The sequence below is a fragment of the Geotrypetes seraphini genome, chromosome 1 (genome assembly GCF_902459505.1).
Source record: "Geotrypetes seraphini chromosome 1, aGeoSer1.1, whole genome shotgun sequence".
In the NCBI taxonomy this organism is placed as follows: Eukaryota; Metazoa; Chordata; class Amphibia; order Gymnophiona; family Dermophiidae; genus Geotrypetes; species Geotrypetes seraphini.
In genome coordinates this window covers 189072813-189091330 of record NC_047084.1, presented here as the reverse complement: position 1 = coordinate 189091330, position 18518 = coordinate 189072813, and positions in this window count along the sequence as shown.

The following is an 18518-nucleotide window of genomic DNA, read 5'->3' as shown; positions in this document are numbered from 1 at the left end:
TCTTCTGTCTCTTTTGGCACTAGTGTTATTCAGGGGGGGAGGCAGCATGGAATGACATGGCATGGCACGGCAGGCCATTTTATTGGGCACAACATCTGTGCCCATAGAAAAAAAAATAGGCAGACCTGTCGGTAAAAGTTTCTGATCTAGTTCTGGCATGCAGTTAGGGCATCAATCAGATGGCTGGTTTTAATATTAATACCCTAATTTGCATGCCAGAATTGGAGAATGAGCGATCGACAAATACAATCGGTCGCTAAACCGGTCAAACCAGTTTAACGATGATCGTTAGATGATCAGAGACTTTAGTGCATCTAGTCCTCAGTCAGGCAAACAAATAAGTGGCGCCTTCCGAAGAAGCTGTGATAGAACTTGTGGATTTCTTCAGGTTCCATGGAGGTATCCATCAGCTCTATGGCATCCTGGCTGGCTGGCTGGTTTGCCTCAGGGACAGTAGTAACATCTGCCATTTCAATGTCCTGATTTGGTGGGGTTTCAGGAGCCCAGTCCCTCGAGCCTCCTTCCTGGGCTGACCCAGGGTAGACTGATTTGTTTCTCCTTAGTGCAGCCTCTAAAGTCCTGAGCTGGCTACGCCCTAACCTGAAAGGGGGAGGGGCAATCTGGGGCCTCTGCTGGGCTTTTTGATTAGCCCTAATTGGGTCCAGCAGTTGTGCTTTAGCAGTGCTGTGAGCCTGCCTCTTAGGCTGTTCCTTCTTTAAAGGCACCTCCTGCTGCACCGGGCTATTCCCACTCTCAACTTCCCCTCCCCAGGACTTCTGCTCTTGGGCGCCCTTACCCATGACTGAGCTTTGGGATCTGCTTGTAGGAGAGCTGCTACACTGATCTGCTCTCCTAACAGACAGGGGTTTTTGTCCCTTCTCTGGCACAAACCTCACTCTGGTGTCGGGTTTGTGACAAACTGATCTCGCAGAGTTCAGAATTTTAATGTGAATTTTTGAGCATGCATATTCCTTACATAGAAACATGATGGCAGCTAAAGGACAAATGGTCCTTCCAGTCTGCTTATCCACAGTAACCATTATCTATTCCTCTCTCTGAGAGATCCCACATGTCTTTTTTGAATTTAGACACAGTCTCTGTCTCCACCACCTGTTCCGGGAGACTGTTCCATGCGTCTACCACACTTTCTGTAAAAAAAGTACTTCCTTAAATTACTCCTGAGCCTATCACCTCTTAACTTCATCCTATACCCACTCATTTCAGAGGACACAGTATTACTCGAAAGGGTCCAAAGAAGAGCAACTAAGATGGTTAAGGGATTGGAGGAGCTGCTGTACAGTGAAAGATTAGAGAAACCCGGCCTCTTCTCCCTAGAATAGAGGAGATTGAGAGGAGATATGATTGAAACATTCAAGGTACTGAGGAGATAGACTTAGTAGATAAGGACAGGTTGTTCACCCTCTCCAAGGTAGGGAGAATGAGAAGGCACTCTCTAAAGCTGAAAGGGGATAGATTCCGTATGAACGTAAGGAGGTTCTTCTTTACCCAGAGAGTGGTAGAAAACTGGAACGCTCTTCTGGAGTCTGTCATAGGGGAAAACACCCTCCAGAGATTCAAGACAAAGTTAGACAAATTCCTGGTGAACAAGAGCGTACGCAGGTAGAGCTAATCTCAGTTAGTGCGCTGGTCTTTGACCAGAGGGCCGCCGCATGAGTGGACTGCTGGGCATGATGGACCACTGGTCTGACCCAGCAGCGGCAATTCTTATTTTCTTGTGTTCTTATGTTCTTTTCAAATGAAAGAGACTCGACTTATGCACATTTACACCATGTAGGTATTTAAACAACTCTATCATATGTCCCCTCTCCTGCCTTTCCTCCAAAGTCTACATATTGAGATCTTTAAGTATGTTCCTATGTGCCTTACGACAAAGATCAAATACAATTTTAGTAGCCTTCCTCTGGACCAACTGCATCCTTTTTATCTTTTTGAATGTGCAGTCTCCACAATTGCACACAATATTCTAAATGAGGTCTCATTAGAGTCTTAAACAGGGGCATCAATACCTCCTTTTTCCTACTGGCCATACCTCTCCCTATGCACCCTAGCATCCTTCTAGCTTTTGCCATCACCTTTTTAACCTCTTTGGCCACCTTAAGATCATCACATACAATCACACGCAGGAATAGCTCTTCTGTCGTGCACATAAGTTCTTCACCCCCTACACTGTACCGTTCCCTCAGGTTTTTGCAGCCCATATGCATGACGTTGCATTTCTTAGCATTAAATATTAGCTGTGAAATTTCAGGCCATTCTTCAAACTTTGCTAGGTCTTTCTTCATGTTATTCACACTATCCAGGGTGTCTACTCGATTGCAGATTTTGGTATCATCTGCAAATGTTACCCAACAGCCCTTCAGCAATATCACTTATAAAAATGTTAATAAGGACAATTCCAAGAACAGAATCTTGAGGCACACTACTGGTAACATCCCTTTCCTCAGAACAATTTCTATTGACCACTACCCTCTGTCGCCTTCCACTCAACCAGTTTCTTACCCAGCCCATCACTTTGGGGCCCATTACGAGTGCACTAAGTTTATTTATTAGGACGTATGGGTGGAACACTGTCAAAGGCTTTGCTAAAATCTAAATACATCACATCTAGCACACTCCCTCTATCCAATTCCCTAGTCACCCAGTCAAAAAAATTGATCAGATTGACCTACCTCTAGTGAATCCATGTTGCCTCCGATCCTGTAATTCGGATTCCAGAAACATTCTCTTTTTAAAAGTGTTTCTATTAGTTTGCTTATGACAGAAGTCAGACTTACTGGACTGTAATTTCCTACTTCTTCTTTACTTCCACTTTTGTGGAGAGGGACCACATCCACCCTTCTCTAGTCCTCATTTACCACTCCCGACTCTAGAGAAGCATTGAAAATGTCAGCCAGAGGAACCACCAGAACTTTCCATGACTTTCTAGTTTTCTCAGAAGTCTTTCATGAGGTACTTTGTGAAATGCCTTTGGAAATTCCAAATACACAATATCAACTGGCTCACCTTTAACCACATGTTCATTTACCCCTTTAAAAGAAACGCAGTAGATTGGTGAGACAATATTTCCCTTGGCTAAATCCATATTGGCTTTCTCTCATTAATCCATGCTTGTATATACTGTATATATGTTCTGTCATTTTATTTTTTTTATAATAATCTCTACAATTTTTCACAGCACTGACTTCAGACTCACTGGTCTATAATTTCACAGATCACCTCTGGAACCCTTTTTAAAAATTGGCATCACGTTGAACACCCTCCAATCTTCCGGAAATGTGCTGGATTTTAGAGAAAGATTACAAATTACTAATAGCTCTGTAAGTTAATTTTTCAAATCTCTCAGTACTCTAGGATGTTTACCTTCTGGTCTAGGTGATTTTCTTCTGTTCAGTTTGTTAAATTGACCCATTACATCTTTCAGTGTTACAGAGATTTGTTTGAGTTTCTCTGATTCAACAAAATTGAATACCATTTCTGGCAGAAGTAACTCCCATGCATCTTCCTCAGTGAAGACCAAAGCAAAGAATTCATTTAATCTATCCACTATGGCATTATCTTCCCCTAGAGCCCCTTTTATGTCTCGATCATCTAGCGGTCCAACTGATTCTCTTCCCAGCTTCTTGCAATCTTCTTTTCAAGATCTCTCTTCACCTTCCTTATTAGCACCTTGCATTTGACTAGACATTCCTTGTGTTATTTACAATTGTTTTCAGTTGGATCCTCCTTCCACTTTCTAAAGAATTCTATTTTAGCTCTAATAGCTTCCTTCACCTCACTCATTAACCACATTGACAGCTGTTTGATCTTTTTTCCTCTTTTTTCAATACATGGAATATATCTTTTCTGGGCTTCCAGGATGGAATTTTTAAATAACATCACCACCTGATGTATATTTTTGACCTTTGCAGCTGTACTTTTAAGTTTCTTTTTTACCATTCTCCTCATATTATCATTGTCTCCTTTTTTAAAGTTAAATTCTATTGAATTGGATTGCCTGTGTGAACTTATTCCTGGGATTATATCAAATCTAATCATGTTATAATCACCATTACATCCCACACCAATTCATGCACTCCACTAAGAACTGGGTCTTGAATTGCTTTGACCTTTTTCAGTTCCTAAACCTGCTATTAAGCAGTCCTTTATTTCATCAAGGAATTTTATTTCCCTAGCATGCCCTGATGTTACATTTACCTAGTCAATACTGGGATAATTCAATTATCAAAGAAAAAGCAAAAATTATGCTTGACACAGTAATGATCACTCCACTTATCACTATGTAGTACAATATAGGGCAAGAGAGAAACACAGTATTCTGCACTAAGCTGAACACAGGGGTATTGGTGTGTGGAAGAAACAAGCAGCAGCGTTGTGCTTGAATGAAAATACAGATACGTTTTTCTTGCTTAGTTTCAACAGTGCTTGGTGTTAGTACACTGTAGCGTTTGCTTTTTGATTCTGATGCTGACTGATCCTGTGAATGACATTGTGATAGAACTGTAGTAAACATTGCTGTGGAGTTTTTTTGAGCCCATGAAGCATTAACTGAGGCCTTTTTCTCCACATATTTATATGCTGTGTTCAGCTTAGTGCAAAATACTGTATTTCTCTCTCACCCTATATTGGACCACATAGTGGTCAGTGGAGTGATCATTACTGTGTCAAGTATAATTTTTGCTTTTTCTTTGGTAGTTGAAATCACCCATTGTTTTACCCAATTTGTTAGCCTTCCTAATTTCTGATAATATTTCAGCATCTGTCCATTCATCCTGGTCAGGTGGATGGTAGTGTACTCCTTTCACTATCCTTTCTCCTTTACACATGGAATTTCTACCCATAGGGATTCTAAGGTGTGCTTCTGCTCCTGTAGAATTTTCAGTCCATTTGACTCTAGGCCTTCCTTAACATATAATGCTACACTTCTACCAATTCTATCCACTCTATCATGGTGATATAGTTTTTATTCTGGTATGACAGTGTCCCATTGGTTATCTTCCTTCCATCAGGTCTCTGAGATGCATATTATATCTTTCTTTTCATTTAGTACAATATATTCTAACTCTCCCATCTTGTTGCTTAGACTTCTGGGATGCACTAGGAGGAGCTTTAGATGACTGGGCCAATCAGGGACTTAGGCCCCCACCAGTGTATCCCAGGGTACACTAGAAGGGGAAAGCCTTTCATTTTAAGTGGTGGGCCTGCTCACAGGAGGAAGTGGGCATCCCTCTTAACAGTCTTCTAGTCAATGTATGGGGTGTTGGGGGAGTTGTTCAGGTAGGAGGAAGTGGGCATCTCTCCTGCTGATTTTGAGTGTGTAGGGGAGGGTGTCAGTGATGTCCTCAGGCACAGGACTGGATTAAAGGGTAGTCCCAGTAGGCATGTGCCTTGGGCACGAAAATATCAGGGGGGACCCAGGACTGGCATTAGGGGGGAGCAAATAGGGCATGGTGGCCCCCGATTGCCTGGTGAAGTCAGCTTCCCTCCCACCGCCCGCATATGAACTGAACCCAGGATACGGGACCCTAACACTGCACCGGCTTCCCTTCTCCTTACCAAATAAACATGCCTGACTACAGGATTGGATATCTAAAGATTTCTCCGTGAAGCTTTGAAACCTTATGGTTTATGATTCTCATCATTACTCAGACTCCTGAGGCAGACCCTTTTGAGCCGAAACATGATCTTGTCGAGTCACATTATACAATAACGGAAATTGAACACCAACTAGTCACCTTCATTGTTTGTTCTCTGCTTTCACGGTTGTGAAGGAAGCATTTCCTGTTTCTTGGGAACATTAAAAAAGTCAATAACCGCCCGCTTCCCCTCCGAGCCACAATTCCCCCACCTGCCTGCTCCTCCGAAAAAAAACAGCAGGAGGGATGCTCATTGCATCCTGCCACGAAGGCTCCCGTCGGCCTGCCTTCTCCCCCTAAAAACCATCAGGAGGGATGTCCACTCCCTCATGTCACCGCAGTGCCCCCTCCCTGCCCTGTTATCCATATCTTCTGTTGGGAACATGAGGTATTGAAAACACCTCCTGCTCCTCTGCCCAGCCTGCTATACAACAGGGCCTTAGGCCCTTCCCTTGTGCATCATGTGATGCACAAGGAGGGGCCTAAGGCCCTGATTGGCTCAGATGCCTCATGCTCCTCCCTTGGGAGGGGCCTGAAGTGTCTGAGCCAATCAGGGCCTTCCTTAGGAAGGAGCCTAAGGAAGTCTCTGATTGGCTATTTGTTTTGGCCAGTCAGGGACTTCCTTAGGCTCCTTCTTAAGGAAGTCTCTGATTAGCTCAGTTGCCTCAGGCCCCTCCCAAGGGAGGAGCACAAGGTGTCTGAGCCAATCAGGGACTTAAGACCCTCCCCGTACATCACATGATGCACCGGGGAGGGTCCTATGGCCCAGTGGCATAGCAGGCTGGGCGGAGGAGCAGGAGGTGGTTTGTGGTTCCTCCTGCTCCCAACAGCAGGTATGGACAAAGGGGCAGGGAGGGGCACTGCGGTGGCAGGAGGGAGTGGGCATCTCTCCTACTGGATTTTTCAGGGGAGCAGGTAAGCTGACGGGAGTCTTTCTGGCAGGAGTGAGTGGGCGTCCCTTCTGCCATCTTTTTGGGGTTTGGGGGGAACAGTGGCTCTGGGGTGCGCGATTGTAGGGGGTCGTTAGGGGAGGGCCATTGTGAGCAGTGGGGGATTTTTTTTCATTTAAAAAAAATGAAGTAAATATTTTGCGTGTGTAATACACACAAAATATCTGTGCCATGGAAAATTTTTTTTAAAAAAACCTGGCAGACCTGTCAAAAAACAGGCAGACCTGTTGGTAACACAGTTACTGACAGTTTTACAGTAGTCGGGATTTAGGATTGTAAAATCTGATGCAAAATAGCCAAGCAATGTAAGTGAATCAATTGCTTGGCTATTTTGCATGGGGGTTTTACTAATTTGCATGGCTGGATCTGAAAATCAGTGATCGAGGGGGAAAACCTGCGGTGGGCCGTTTTGTGAATCAGGTCGGTTAGCAGCGATCATATTTCTTTTTCTACCTTTTGTTGTCTGGTCATGTTATTATTCATGTCACATTGGTCTCAGGCTCTGGTTTATGTTTCTGTCTATCTACTCTTAATTCACTTGCCAGGGTCTCCTGACCATTCGACATTTCTTCTTTCACCATGCTCACATTCATTTTTTATCTCTGTGTATGTTTTTTCCCACATGTTCAGCAAGCATCTCCCTTCTCTATCTCCTATAATTCCCCTTTCTAGTATTTTCCCTGTGCCTTTCTCCCTATCTTCATCATCTCATAGAAACATAGAAATATGATGGCAAATAAAGTCCAAATGGCCCATCTAATCTGCCCATCCACAGTAATCATTATCTCTTTTCAGACACAGTCTTTGTCTCCATTACCTCTTCTGGGAGACTGTTCAACGCATCTACCACACTTTTTGTAAAAAAGTATTTCCTTAGATTACTCCGGAGCCTATCACCTCTTAACTTCATCCTAGGCTCTCTCATTGCAGAGTTTCCTTTCAAATCAAGTTTCAAGTTTTATTAAAATTTTATATAAACGCATATCATTTTTCTAAGAGACTCAACTTATGTGCATTTACATTAAGTAGGTATTTAAATGTCTCTATAATATCTCCCCTCTCTCCACCTTTCCTCCAAACTATATAGATTGAGATCTTTAAGTGTCCCCATACACCTTATGATGAAGACCACACACCATTTAGTAGCCTTCCTATGGAACAACTCCATCCTTTTTATATTTTTTTAAAGATGCGGCCTCCAGAATTGTACACAATATTCTAAATGAGGTCTCACCAAAGTCTATGATCCACTCCTCCTGTGTACAGTATCACACCTCTATATCCTTATGCCCCCCTCCCTGTCCAGCATCTTCCTTCTGCATTCTTATTCTCCCCATGTCTAGCCATCTTCTGTGTCCATTTACCCTCCCATGTCTAGCTTTCTATGAAGCTTGAACAAGGTTCAGGGCTCATGGCATTATTGTGTCTCTTCTGAACCTTAATCCTTGTCATACAAATTTGCAAAGTCAATCTTGCAATATGATTGTCTTTTTCTAAGCAAATTGATAAAATAAGATCCTGTATATCACACCTATGGAGAAATACTTTTTGTTTACATATTGAGAATACATAAATTAGTCAATTCTATAAGCGTAAGAGCATTTGCCATGCCGGCTCATGATAAAACCTTCTAGTGCAGCTTGATAAAAAGGGGATGCATTAGATACAAATGATATATGGTTCTCTGTACTTCCTTCAGAAAGTCAACTGAGTTCCTTATGGATGGATGGGTTATGCCACCAAGTTGGCCACTGACTCATGACAACATGCACAGTGAGTAATCCACCATGTGATGTTTTGTGGCAAAACACAGGAGTGGTTTGCCATTGCCTTCTCCTAGACAGGTTGTGACGGCACTATGTTGCTGCTCCCCAACATAAGGTCTACTTGGCCTACAGCACCTGGTATTCCCAGGTCGTGTCCCATGCAGGTACTAACCAGGCCCAACCCTGCTTAGCTTCCAATAGTAAGAGCAGGTCTACTCAGGGTGGCCAGGCTGTAGGCTAAACTCCTTAGAATAATCTCCAAGCTACCGTTTTGATATATGTTTCCTCGTACTATTATTGAATTATACAGTATCTTTTATATAATTATCAGCATTATAAAAATCTATAAATACCCTTTATATAAGAACATTAAAATTTTAGGTTTATTTTGCAGTGCTAATTGATGCTGTATTTCATTTTACAGAATTGCATAGCTATCTTACTTTATTATAAGACTTCTTTCTCTTCTCTTTGCTTCATTATAGTCCTGAACTTTAAAATCTGGTATCTAGAACATTTCTTTTTTCATGATCAACTACTGGCAGGGTTAATTTGCAGGTTAAGTGAATGTAACGCACCAACTCATTGAACGGAATTTTCGTTTACCTTTGTATTTTATCACAGGATCCTATTTTTGATCATTTGCCATATTACAGTTTTATTCTTTAGTGTGCATACAGTTAAAACACTGAAGTTATTATATGATAAATTGGAACAGCCTAATTGGAAACTGGCTAGACATATTTAACATATAAGGGGGTGCTGAAGAGTTTTCAGCCCAACCAACCAACTTTCTAAATTCTGAGCGTTATTTTGCCACTGTATCTGAAAATAGTATTATCTTATTTTGTTAAATGCCAATTCATAGAAATAACATTCTGTGTTTTGACATTGTTTCAGATCATTGATAGAACCATATCTACTTCATTCTCTTCTTGGTTGAGCTGAGAACTTTTCAGGACCCCCTTGCATACAGTATAATCAGTGGCGTACCAAGGGGGGGCAGGAGGGGCGGTCCTCCCCGGGTGCCAGGCCTGAGGGGGTGCTCCCGGCCTTGCCGTTCAGTCCCCCCCCACCCCCGAAGGACCGCTCGCCCCACTGACCTTCCTGCACCACCTGTGAAGCAGCCTGCAGCGTCAGCGATCCCTGAACTGCTCGGGCACTGCTTCCTGCGCCGCAGACCCGCCCCTCCTCTGACATCAGAGGAGGGGCGGGACCGCGGCGCAGGAAGCAGCACCTAAGCAGTGCAGGGATCGCGTCGCGATCCTGCTGCGGCTGCTTCATAGGTGGTGCAGGAAGGTCAGTGGGGCGAACGGTCCTTCGGGGGTGGTGGTGGGGGGGACTGAACGGCAAGGCCGGGAGCATAGGTAGTGCTGCTTCATAGGTGATGCGGGGAGGCCAGGGGGGGTGAGCGGTCCTTCGAGGTGGGGCGGGCGGGCAGGCAGGCAGGCTTTCAAGGGGGAGGGGGTGACAGGCAGGTAGGCAGGCCTTTAAGGGGCGACAGGCCTTCAAAGGGGGGGACAGGCAGGCCTTCAAGGGGGGAGGCAGGCCTTCAAGGGGGGGACAGGCATTCGGGGGGGGGTGCAGACCTTCAAGGGGGAGGGACAGGCCTTCAAGGGGGGGGCAGGCAGGCCTTCAAGGGGGGGCAGGCAGCCTTCAAGGGGGGGACAGGTCTACAAGGGGGGGGGACAGGCCTACAAGGGGGTGGGAGAGGCCTACAAGGGGGTGGGACAGGCCTTCAAGGGGTGGACAGGCCTTCGGGGTGGGTGCAGGCCTTCAGGGGGGGTGCAGGCCTTCGGGGGGGTGCAGGACTTCGGGGGGTGCAGATCTTCAAGGGGGTGCAGGCCTTCAAGGGGGGTACAGGCCTACAAGGGGGTGGAACAGGCCTTCAAGGGGGGGTGCAGGCCTTTGGGGGGGTGCAGACCTTCAAGGGGGGGGACAGGCCTTCAAGGGGGGGACAGGCAGGCAGGCCTACAAGGGGGCACAGGCCTATAAGGAGGAGACAGGCAGGCAGGCCTTCAAGGGGGGGACAGGCCTACAAGGGGGAGGGACAGGCCTTCAAGGGGGTGCAGGCCTTTAAGGGGGGACAGGCCTTTGGGGGGACCCTGGTTTAGAAGTACACGGAGGGAAGAGGGTGTTCAAAGAGACATGCATATGTCAAACTTTGGGGGGGGGAGGAAGAAATAATGGGTCTGAAAATAGAGGAGAGGGAGAGAGATGATGGACCATGGGATTTAGGGAGGGAAGGAACAGAAAGGGAGGGAAATTGGACACAAGGGATGGTGTGGAGGAGTGATAGAGATACTGGATAGGAGGGTAATTGGGAAAAGAAAGGGAGAGATGGTGGACTCTGGGGTGGTGGGGAAGGAAGGAGAGATGCCGGATGAAAGGATAGTTAAGAAAAGGTGGATCTGTGGAGGGAGATGAAAAAAAGGAAAGATACCAGACTTCCTGGGGAGGGAAGGGAAATGGAATGGAAGGACAGAGTTGGCAGATGGATGGTTAGCATGCAGAAAGAAGAAAGAAGGAGACCCTGGCAAGCAAGTTATCAGAAGAAAACCAGAGCCTTGGACCAACAAGATTTGAAATATAACCAGACAACAAAAGGTAGAAAAATTAATTTTATTTTCTGTTTTGTGATTATAATATGTCAGATTTGAAATGTGTATCCTGCCAGAGCTGGTGTTGGACTGCAAACATGAGCTAGGATTTAACAGAGAGAGGAAAAGTCCTTTTTGTTTCTTTATTTTATTTACACCATAGCGCCAGTGTGGTTAGGAGAAGCCAAAGGGCGTGAAAAAGCTATAAAACCCACCAGGAGTTTTGAAAAAAAATCACCCAACTGGGCAGGAAAATCGAATTGAAAAACCAATTCAATAGGCTGAATCGAATCAAAATTTTTTTTTCCTGAATCTGGCAGCATTAGTTTGCGCTACTGTCTTAGACTTTAGGACCTGGGATTGGGTAGAGATTGCATCCTCAGTACTTTATAATGCAAGTGAAACGGGGATTTGGTCAGACTTTTGAAGGGTCTGCAGAAAAAAAATATTGTATAGGCCGAGGACATGAGACAGCAGGAAATGGGAACTTTTTGTCCTTCTATTTTTGTGAATGGAAAGGCTGAGGATGTCAGAGAGTTCAGTTAAAATATGTGCTTTATAAGAAAATATAATAACGTGTTTTATAAAGTTTATAGCATAGCTGGCCTACCCAGTGAGGTGTTCCTAGTGGTGGTGGTGGCAGCGTGTCAATGTGTTGAGAGGAAGAGGTGGTCTGGGAAATTCTGCTGAGCAAACTCCGGGCCCATTTCCACCCCCCAGTTAGTCCACTCCACTCAACTGGTTCACACACTGAGTGGGTCTTTGGGTGTTGTTTTGGGATCTCTTCCAGTGGTTTATCAGTATCTCCTTCTGGTCCAAGGAAGGAAACTTTGTTATCCTTAGCATTGACCTACAGAATATGTTTGTAACAGCGCTGCTTGTGTGGCATTAGGCTATGTAGTGATCGAAAGAAAAAAACAGACCTTTGCACATTTTTGCACTATAAGGTGGGTGTATGAGGAGATTCACATTTCCTGTACAGCTAAGTCCATGTGAAGTTACCTTGTGCTGTATTTGACATCTAGCAAGGTCTCTGTTTGAAAGGAAAGATCTAAACTTAAAAATGAAGTGGCCAGAAGTTATGGTAAAAGCAGATAGTGTAGCTGGTTTTAAGAAAGATTTGGACAAATTCCTGGAGGAAAAGTCCATAATCTGTTATTAAGACATGGGGGAAGTGTCTGCTTGCCCTGGATCGGTAGCATGGAATGTTGCTACTCTTTGGGTTTTGACCAGGTATTAGTGTCCTGGATTGGCTACCATGAGAATGGGCTACTGGGCATGATGGACCATTGGTCTGACCCAGTTAGGCTATTCTTATGTTATGTTCTCATCTGTAGGGGCCTTTGTTTTCACTTCTTATTTTAATGTATTTTTTTTCTGGGAACTTATCAGTGTTTTTTATAATGGGAACAAAAATGGAAGAGAATTAATATGTGTGGGATGAGGGGGTAACTAATTTCTTCAGCTAAATAATTCAATCCACTTCAAACAGACATAGGAGAACTCACGCACCATTCACACACCCTCCAACCAAAAACGTCAAAAGAAAAAAACTGTTCGATAACCTCCTAGCCATTCGAGCTGCAACACTCGACCCCCAACTCTACAACCAATTGACATCGACCACAGACTGCAAAACCTTCAAAAAGAAATAAAAACCCTTCTATTCAAAAAACACATAAAACCGAACTAACACAATCAGAACTGTCCCAAGCATCACCTGCAACTATTCCATATGTACTTCTGATGTCATGACAATTCAGATATAATTTATGTTATGTTATGTTTGGAATATAAGAAAATTTTCACTGCCTGTTTCTATTCTGACCATTTATTCCATGGTCATTACAAAAAATATTTTTTTACATGGGGGGGGTGTCAAAAAATGATGGGCCCCGGGTGCCACATACCCTAGGTACGCCACTGAGTATAATGTATATATTTTTTAATTTGTCCAGACATCTAGACAATCCTCTAGAAAGAAGACCTGCTTGAGTAAATCCAGACATCTGGTAACCCTATATATATATATATATATATATATATATATATATATATATGTGTGTGTGTGTGTGTGTGTGTGTGTGCATCCTGGTGATATCATCGCATCACACCCATGCATGCTTAGAGGACTTCCAGATGTGGCCCCGAAATTGAAAACCTGGGCAAGCTGCTGCATTTTAAAAATCCATCTGGACACCCAGACAGTTCTCTAAAAAGAGGGTAAATCTGGATGTCTGATAAATATATATATTTAAATCCGTCTGGAGTGGGTTCCTGGAGAGCTATGTGTATGTGTCCTTCGCTAGAAGGTCAGATATTTTTATGTTATAATCTTTGGTGTCCATCACTACAGTTGTCTGTGGGGAAAATGACTAGGTCCTGTCACTTTTTGTAGGGATTGCAAGAAAAGCATTCCTCCCATGTTAAGTTGTGACGAGGTGCCTTGGTTTGGAGTAATATCATGCTGGTTATTACTCCAAACCAAGGCACCTCGTCACAACTTACCATGGGAGGAATGCCTGGCACTACAATCTCTATACCAGTGTTTTTCAACCGCTGTTCCGCGGCACACTAGTGTGCCGCGAGATGTTGCCTGGTGTGCCGCAGGGCCGCCGGGCCCGGAGCTGACAGGGGGCCCGAGGCAGGGGCGCCAGTAGCTCGCCAAGGCAAAGTGAGTCGATCACCCAGGACTCACTTTGTCCTGGGTGATCGACTCACTTTGCCTTGGCGAGCTACTGGCGCCGCTGCCATCGGGGAACAGGACCCACCAATGGATAACAGGATCCAAAGCCGACGCCGACGCATGCTCTCCCTGACGTCAATTCTGCAGTCGGAGAGGAAGTTCGGGCCAGCCAATCGCTGTCTGGCTGGGCGGAACTTCCTCTCCTATTGCAGAATTGACGTCAGGGAGAGCATGCGTCGGCGTCAGCTTTGGGGCCTGTTATCCATTGGTGGGTCCTGTTCCCCGATGGCAGCGGCAGCGGCACTGGCAGTGGCTTGGGGAACGGCAGGGAGAAAGAAAGAAAGGGGGCAGGCAGGGAAACAGAAGGAAAGAAGAGAAAAAGAAAGAAAGGTCAGGGAGAGAGGAAGAAAAAGTTGGGGGAGGGAATGAGGTGTGGAGGAGAGAAAGCATACAGGCTGATAGAAGGGAAGAAAGATTGGATGCACAGTCAGAAGAAGAAAGTGCAACCAGAAATCACCAGACAAGGTAGGAAAAATGATTTTATTTTAAATTTAGCAAAGTGGAGGCAGTATTACCACAGTTTTCAAAGGAATTTGCCCAAATAACTTAATAGTTAACTGGGTAAATTCCCAGAGATGAAAACTTCCCTTCACTTACTATGCACAGTTCTGAATTTATATCTGCTGTCTATATTTTACAATATGGTCACCTTTTACTAAACCGCAATAGTGGTTTTTAGCGCAGGGAGCCTATGAGCGTCAAGAGCAGCGCTGGGCATTCAGCGCAGCTCCCTGCGCTAAAAACTGCTATTGTAGTTTAATAAAAAGGATGGAGGGTATATTTGTCTATTTTTGTATGCTATAAAAACCAAATACAGAGAGAGACTGAGAGCTGTTGACGAAGAGCTACGTGTGTGTCTTTCTTCGATTCCAGACAGAATATCAGCTTTGTGTTCAGCCAAACACTGAATAAAGTATTTTATAATTTTTCACTATTCTGATTACTTAATATTTCATAATAAAGTAATTATAAAATACTTTCTTTGTGTTTATTTGATTCCTATTCAAGAGAATTACTTTATATATAGTCAATATAGGCAGAGAGTTAAATTTTTTAACATTTTCTAATGGTGGTGTGCCTCGTGATTTTTTTCATGAAACAAGTGTGCCTTTGCCCAAAAAAGGTTGAAAAACACTGCTCTATACAAATGATAGGACCTGGCGATTCTCCCTGTGGACAAAGGGAACACAACTGTAGTGCTGGGCGCCAAAGATTACCGCCAAAAAAAATCTGACCTCCTAGCAGAAGACACATACACACATGCTCCCCAGCAACCCACTCCAGAAAATTCAGAGAAATAACAAACCGGATAAACAATGCCACTTATATTGAGCCAGAGTTGAAACCTCATTTGAAGCAAAGTAACCACCTGGCACCCAGATTCTAAGGTCTACCCAAGATCCACAAACCAGTAATCCTTCTATGACTCATTGTAAATGCGGTCCATGCTCCCACCCACTCTCTAGCACGCTATCTAGCCCAAAAGTTAAGGATTTTAACTGACAACATAGTTTTGAACATTAGAGACTCTTCCCATCTTATCGAGATCATTGACCTGAAACTAAGTAACATAGACATTCTGGTTAATTTTGACATAGTTTCACTGTTCACCAAAATCCCAGTGCATGAAGCAATCCAGGTCATAAACCAGAAACTACAGACACATGGTCTGCCAATGGAATGGGCAAACCTAGCAGCTTTCTGTTTAAAGACAACTTTCTTTCAGTACTGGGAACAGTACTATGCCCCTCTCCCTGGTGGTAGCCAACAAATTAATGGAATCTCTTATAACCACCCAAGCTCAAATCAAAATTGTGGATCCAATATGTAAATAACATTTTTGTCATTTGGACCCACAGACAAGAAAACCTCTGTGAATTCCTAAACCATATGAACAACAGCCACTCCAATATTAGTTTGGATTTTATTAAGCATGTTTTTTGTAACCCGCACAGAACTGTAGGATATAAGTTTTTTAAAGAAATAAATAAACAAGCACAAAATTTACCATGGAGACAGAAACCAATGGATGTCTGGGACACATGATATACTGTATAGTAAATCTACCTATACTAACTTTTATTTACATGCAGAGTCCCATCACCACCCATCCACAAAAAGAGGGGTTTACATACACTAGTGAAAAGAGTAATAAGCATTTGCAACCCAGGCAGCCTTCAGAAAAAAAGGACATCCTCCAGGACACATTTTTTGCTAATGGCTACAGCAGAAAGACTACCTCTCTAGCCCTAACACTTGTGGACAGCCTGACCCAGAAAATCAGCACCGGCCAACAACCATTAGAAGACAATGTTGCAACAGAACAAAAAAATGGTAGTGCTTCCCTATGTCCAAGGAATAATAGTTTACATAGGGAACCTACGAAAGAAAAATATCAAAACAGTCTACAGTGTACCACAGAAACTCGTGTCTATATTCACACATTTGAAAGAGCAGTTACCTCTGCTTCAAACTCCTGGATATACGAAATCCCATGCAGCTGTGGGCAATCCTATATTGGTGAATCTGGACGAACTATAGAGGAAAGGCTTAAAGAGCACAAGAGATACCACAAGCATCACAGAAAAATCAGCTGTAGCCCTCCATAGCAGGGAAACTGGTCATACGATTGGATTTGAGAACACAAAAGTCCTGGAGAAAGAAGACCGCTGGTGGCCGATAAGAATCAAGGAAGCAATACAAATAGCAAGACATCCCAATAACTTCAGTGGAGATAAAGGGTTCTCCATAAGAAAAGCATGACAACTGCTCATTCAAAAGAAAATCCGTACAAAAAGTTTTGGGGCCGAGGACAAACACCTTCTCTCTATAGCTAAAAGTTTCTTCCTCCCTTTTCTTTGACATAATTTAAAAATAAATGTGACCACAGACTTCCCCACCAGAATTTAAAATTGTGTCCAACGGACATTCCCATCAAAATTCAAATTTGTGTCACCAACTAACTTTCTTGCCAAAATTCAAAGCTGAGACCAACAGACTTTCCCGCCACATTTCAAATTTGTGACCAACAGTCCTCCCTGTTCTCAATCAGGTCAATAAGCCCACTATATATAAAGACAAACTGCAATCCTCACAACATACCCTGAAGAAAGCCACATCATGATGGCTGAAATGTCGGTTCAATCTATCCAGACTCAGCGAGAGCCAGACGACAGCAACAATTATTCTATCTAGTTTTGGATATTCTGAGAAGTCTAAATTTTCAGATGGTAAAAGTTGAAGAAATTCATACAGCTGAAATCCATATTACTGAAACACGTTTTACAGCTAGTTTTAATTTGAGATTCACACCTTTTAATTCTGTATTTTCTACACTCACTCTTCCCAAAATTTTGACCAAAACAGTAAATAGTGTTATCCTTACCATTGTGTACTGTAGTCTTTACTTCAGTGTGAGACATAACATATTTTCAAAATTGTAATATTCTATAAGATTTGTTAGCTACCTCTAGAATAGATTTTGAGATTTTTTTTTTTGTTGTATAACTGTTTGCTGTGTATCGGACATTCTTTGGTATCCATTATGACATACAATGGTATAGACTCTTGGAAAAGGTCTGCTTCCTTTCATAACTGAATCAGTGTGACATCTGCTTATGAGAAAATGGGTAAACAGGGTGTTATGTTTCCAATTTTACAAAACACTAACATCTGCTGGACTCATTAGCAGATATATTCTTAGCTCCATAGGAATTCTTCATTCTGTCTTCACCAGCAGGTGTCACTTAAATCCATAACAAGCTGGCATAATTTAATCTAATTATGTAGCATTTTGATATAAACCATTTTGATTTGATCTGAGCATATACTGTAGGTCAAATGTCAGGTTTTTCAGAATGATAGACAAGATGTTCTAAATCAAGCTAGTTTTTGAAATGCCTTTAATTGTACTAATTTATATAATCTATTTTGGGATAAAAAAATATGAAGAAACCCCAAACATTTTTTTTTTTAAAATAAGGAATCAATAATAAATCAAAGAATAGAAAAATGTGTAAAAACTAATTTCTGATGAACAGTATTTTTCAGAGTTCTCTGAATGTAGAGAGAACTGCTAGGCAATCAAAACAAGATCGAACAGGGGGAGGCTCGAGAGCTCTTACAGAATGGTTGTGAAGAAGAACTCCATCAGCACATTTATTTTATTACCTTTTTCTGTAGTCCCAAGTACATATTTTCATCTCTGTAGATTGCTCACGATGACCTTTCAAAAGTTGAACAAAATTGAGCTAAGGGCAAAAGCAGCTTCAAAGGTTAAAGGACCCAACTGAAACTCTCCATCTCCTTGTAAGACTGTGATGAATAAAGATGGTGCCGATTTGCTGGCTGCTATTGCTGACAAGCCAATAATATTAAAGTGATTCAGACAAAAAAAAACCCCAATATAGCGAATAAGAAAATCAGGGTAGATGAGGTACTAGTTAAAGAAATCCTAGGAGCACTACTATTGAGAATAGGATCAGCATTCTGAAGGACAATGCCAAGTAATGATGCTGGACCTTCAATTGGCCCTAAAAGATGTCGGCAACTGAAATAGAAAAAAATAGTTTTAGGGTACCAGATTTGCCCAAAAGACATGAAGGTTCCAATATGCTACAATTTATGGAAGAATGTTCAAATTGCTGCAGCTTAAATCCCCATATCCCTTTGAGATTGAACATACACATATGGATCCTGCTTGCAAGAATTCAAATTATAAAGGCTCACACCCTATTGTGCTAAACGTTTTGCATTTTCCAAAGGTCTATGATATCCTGGGTGCTGCAAAATTGGATTCTAAT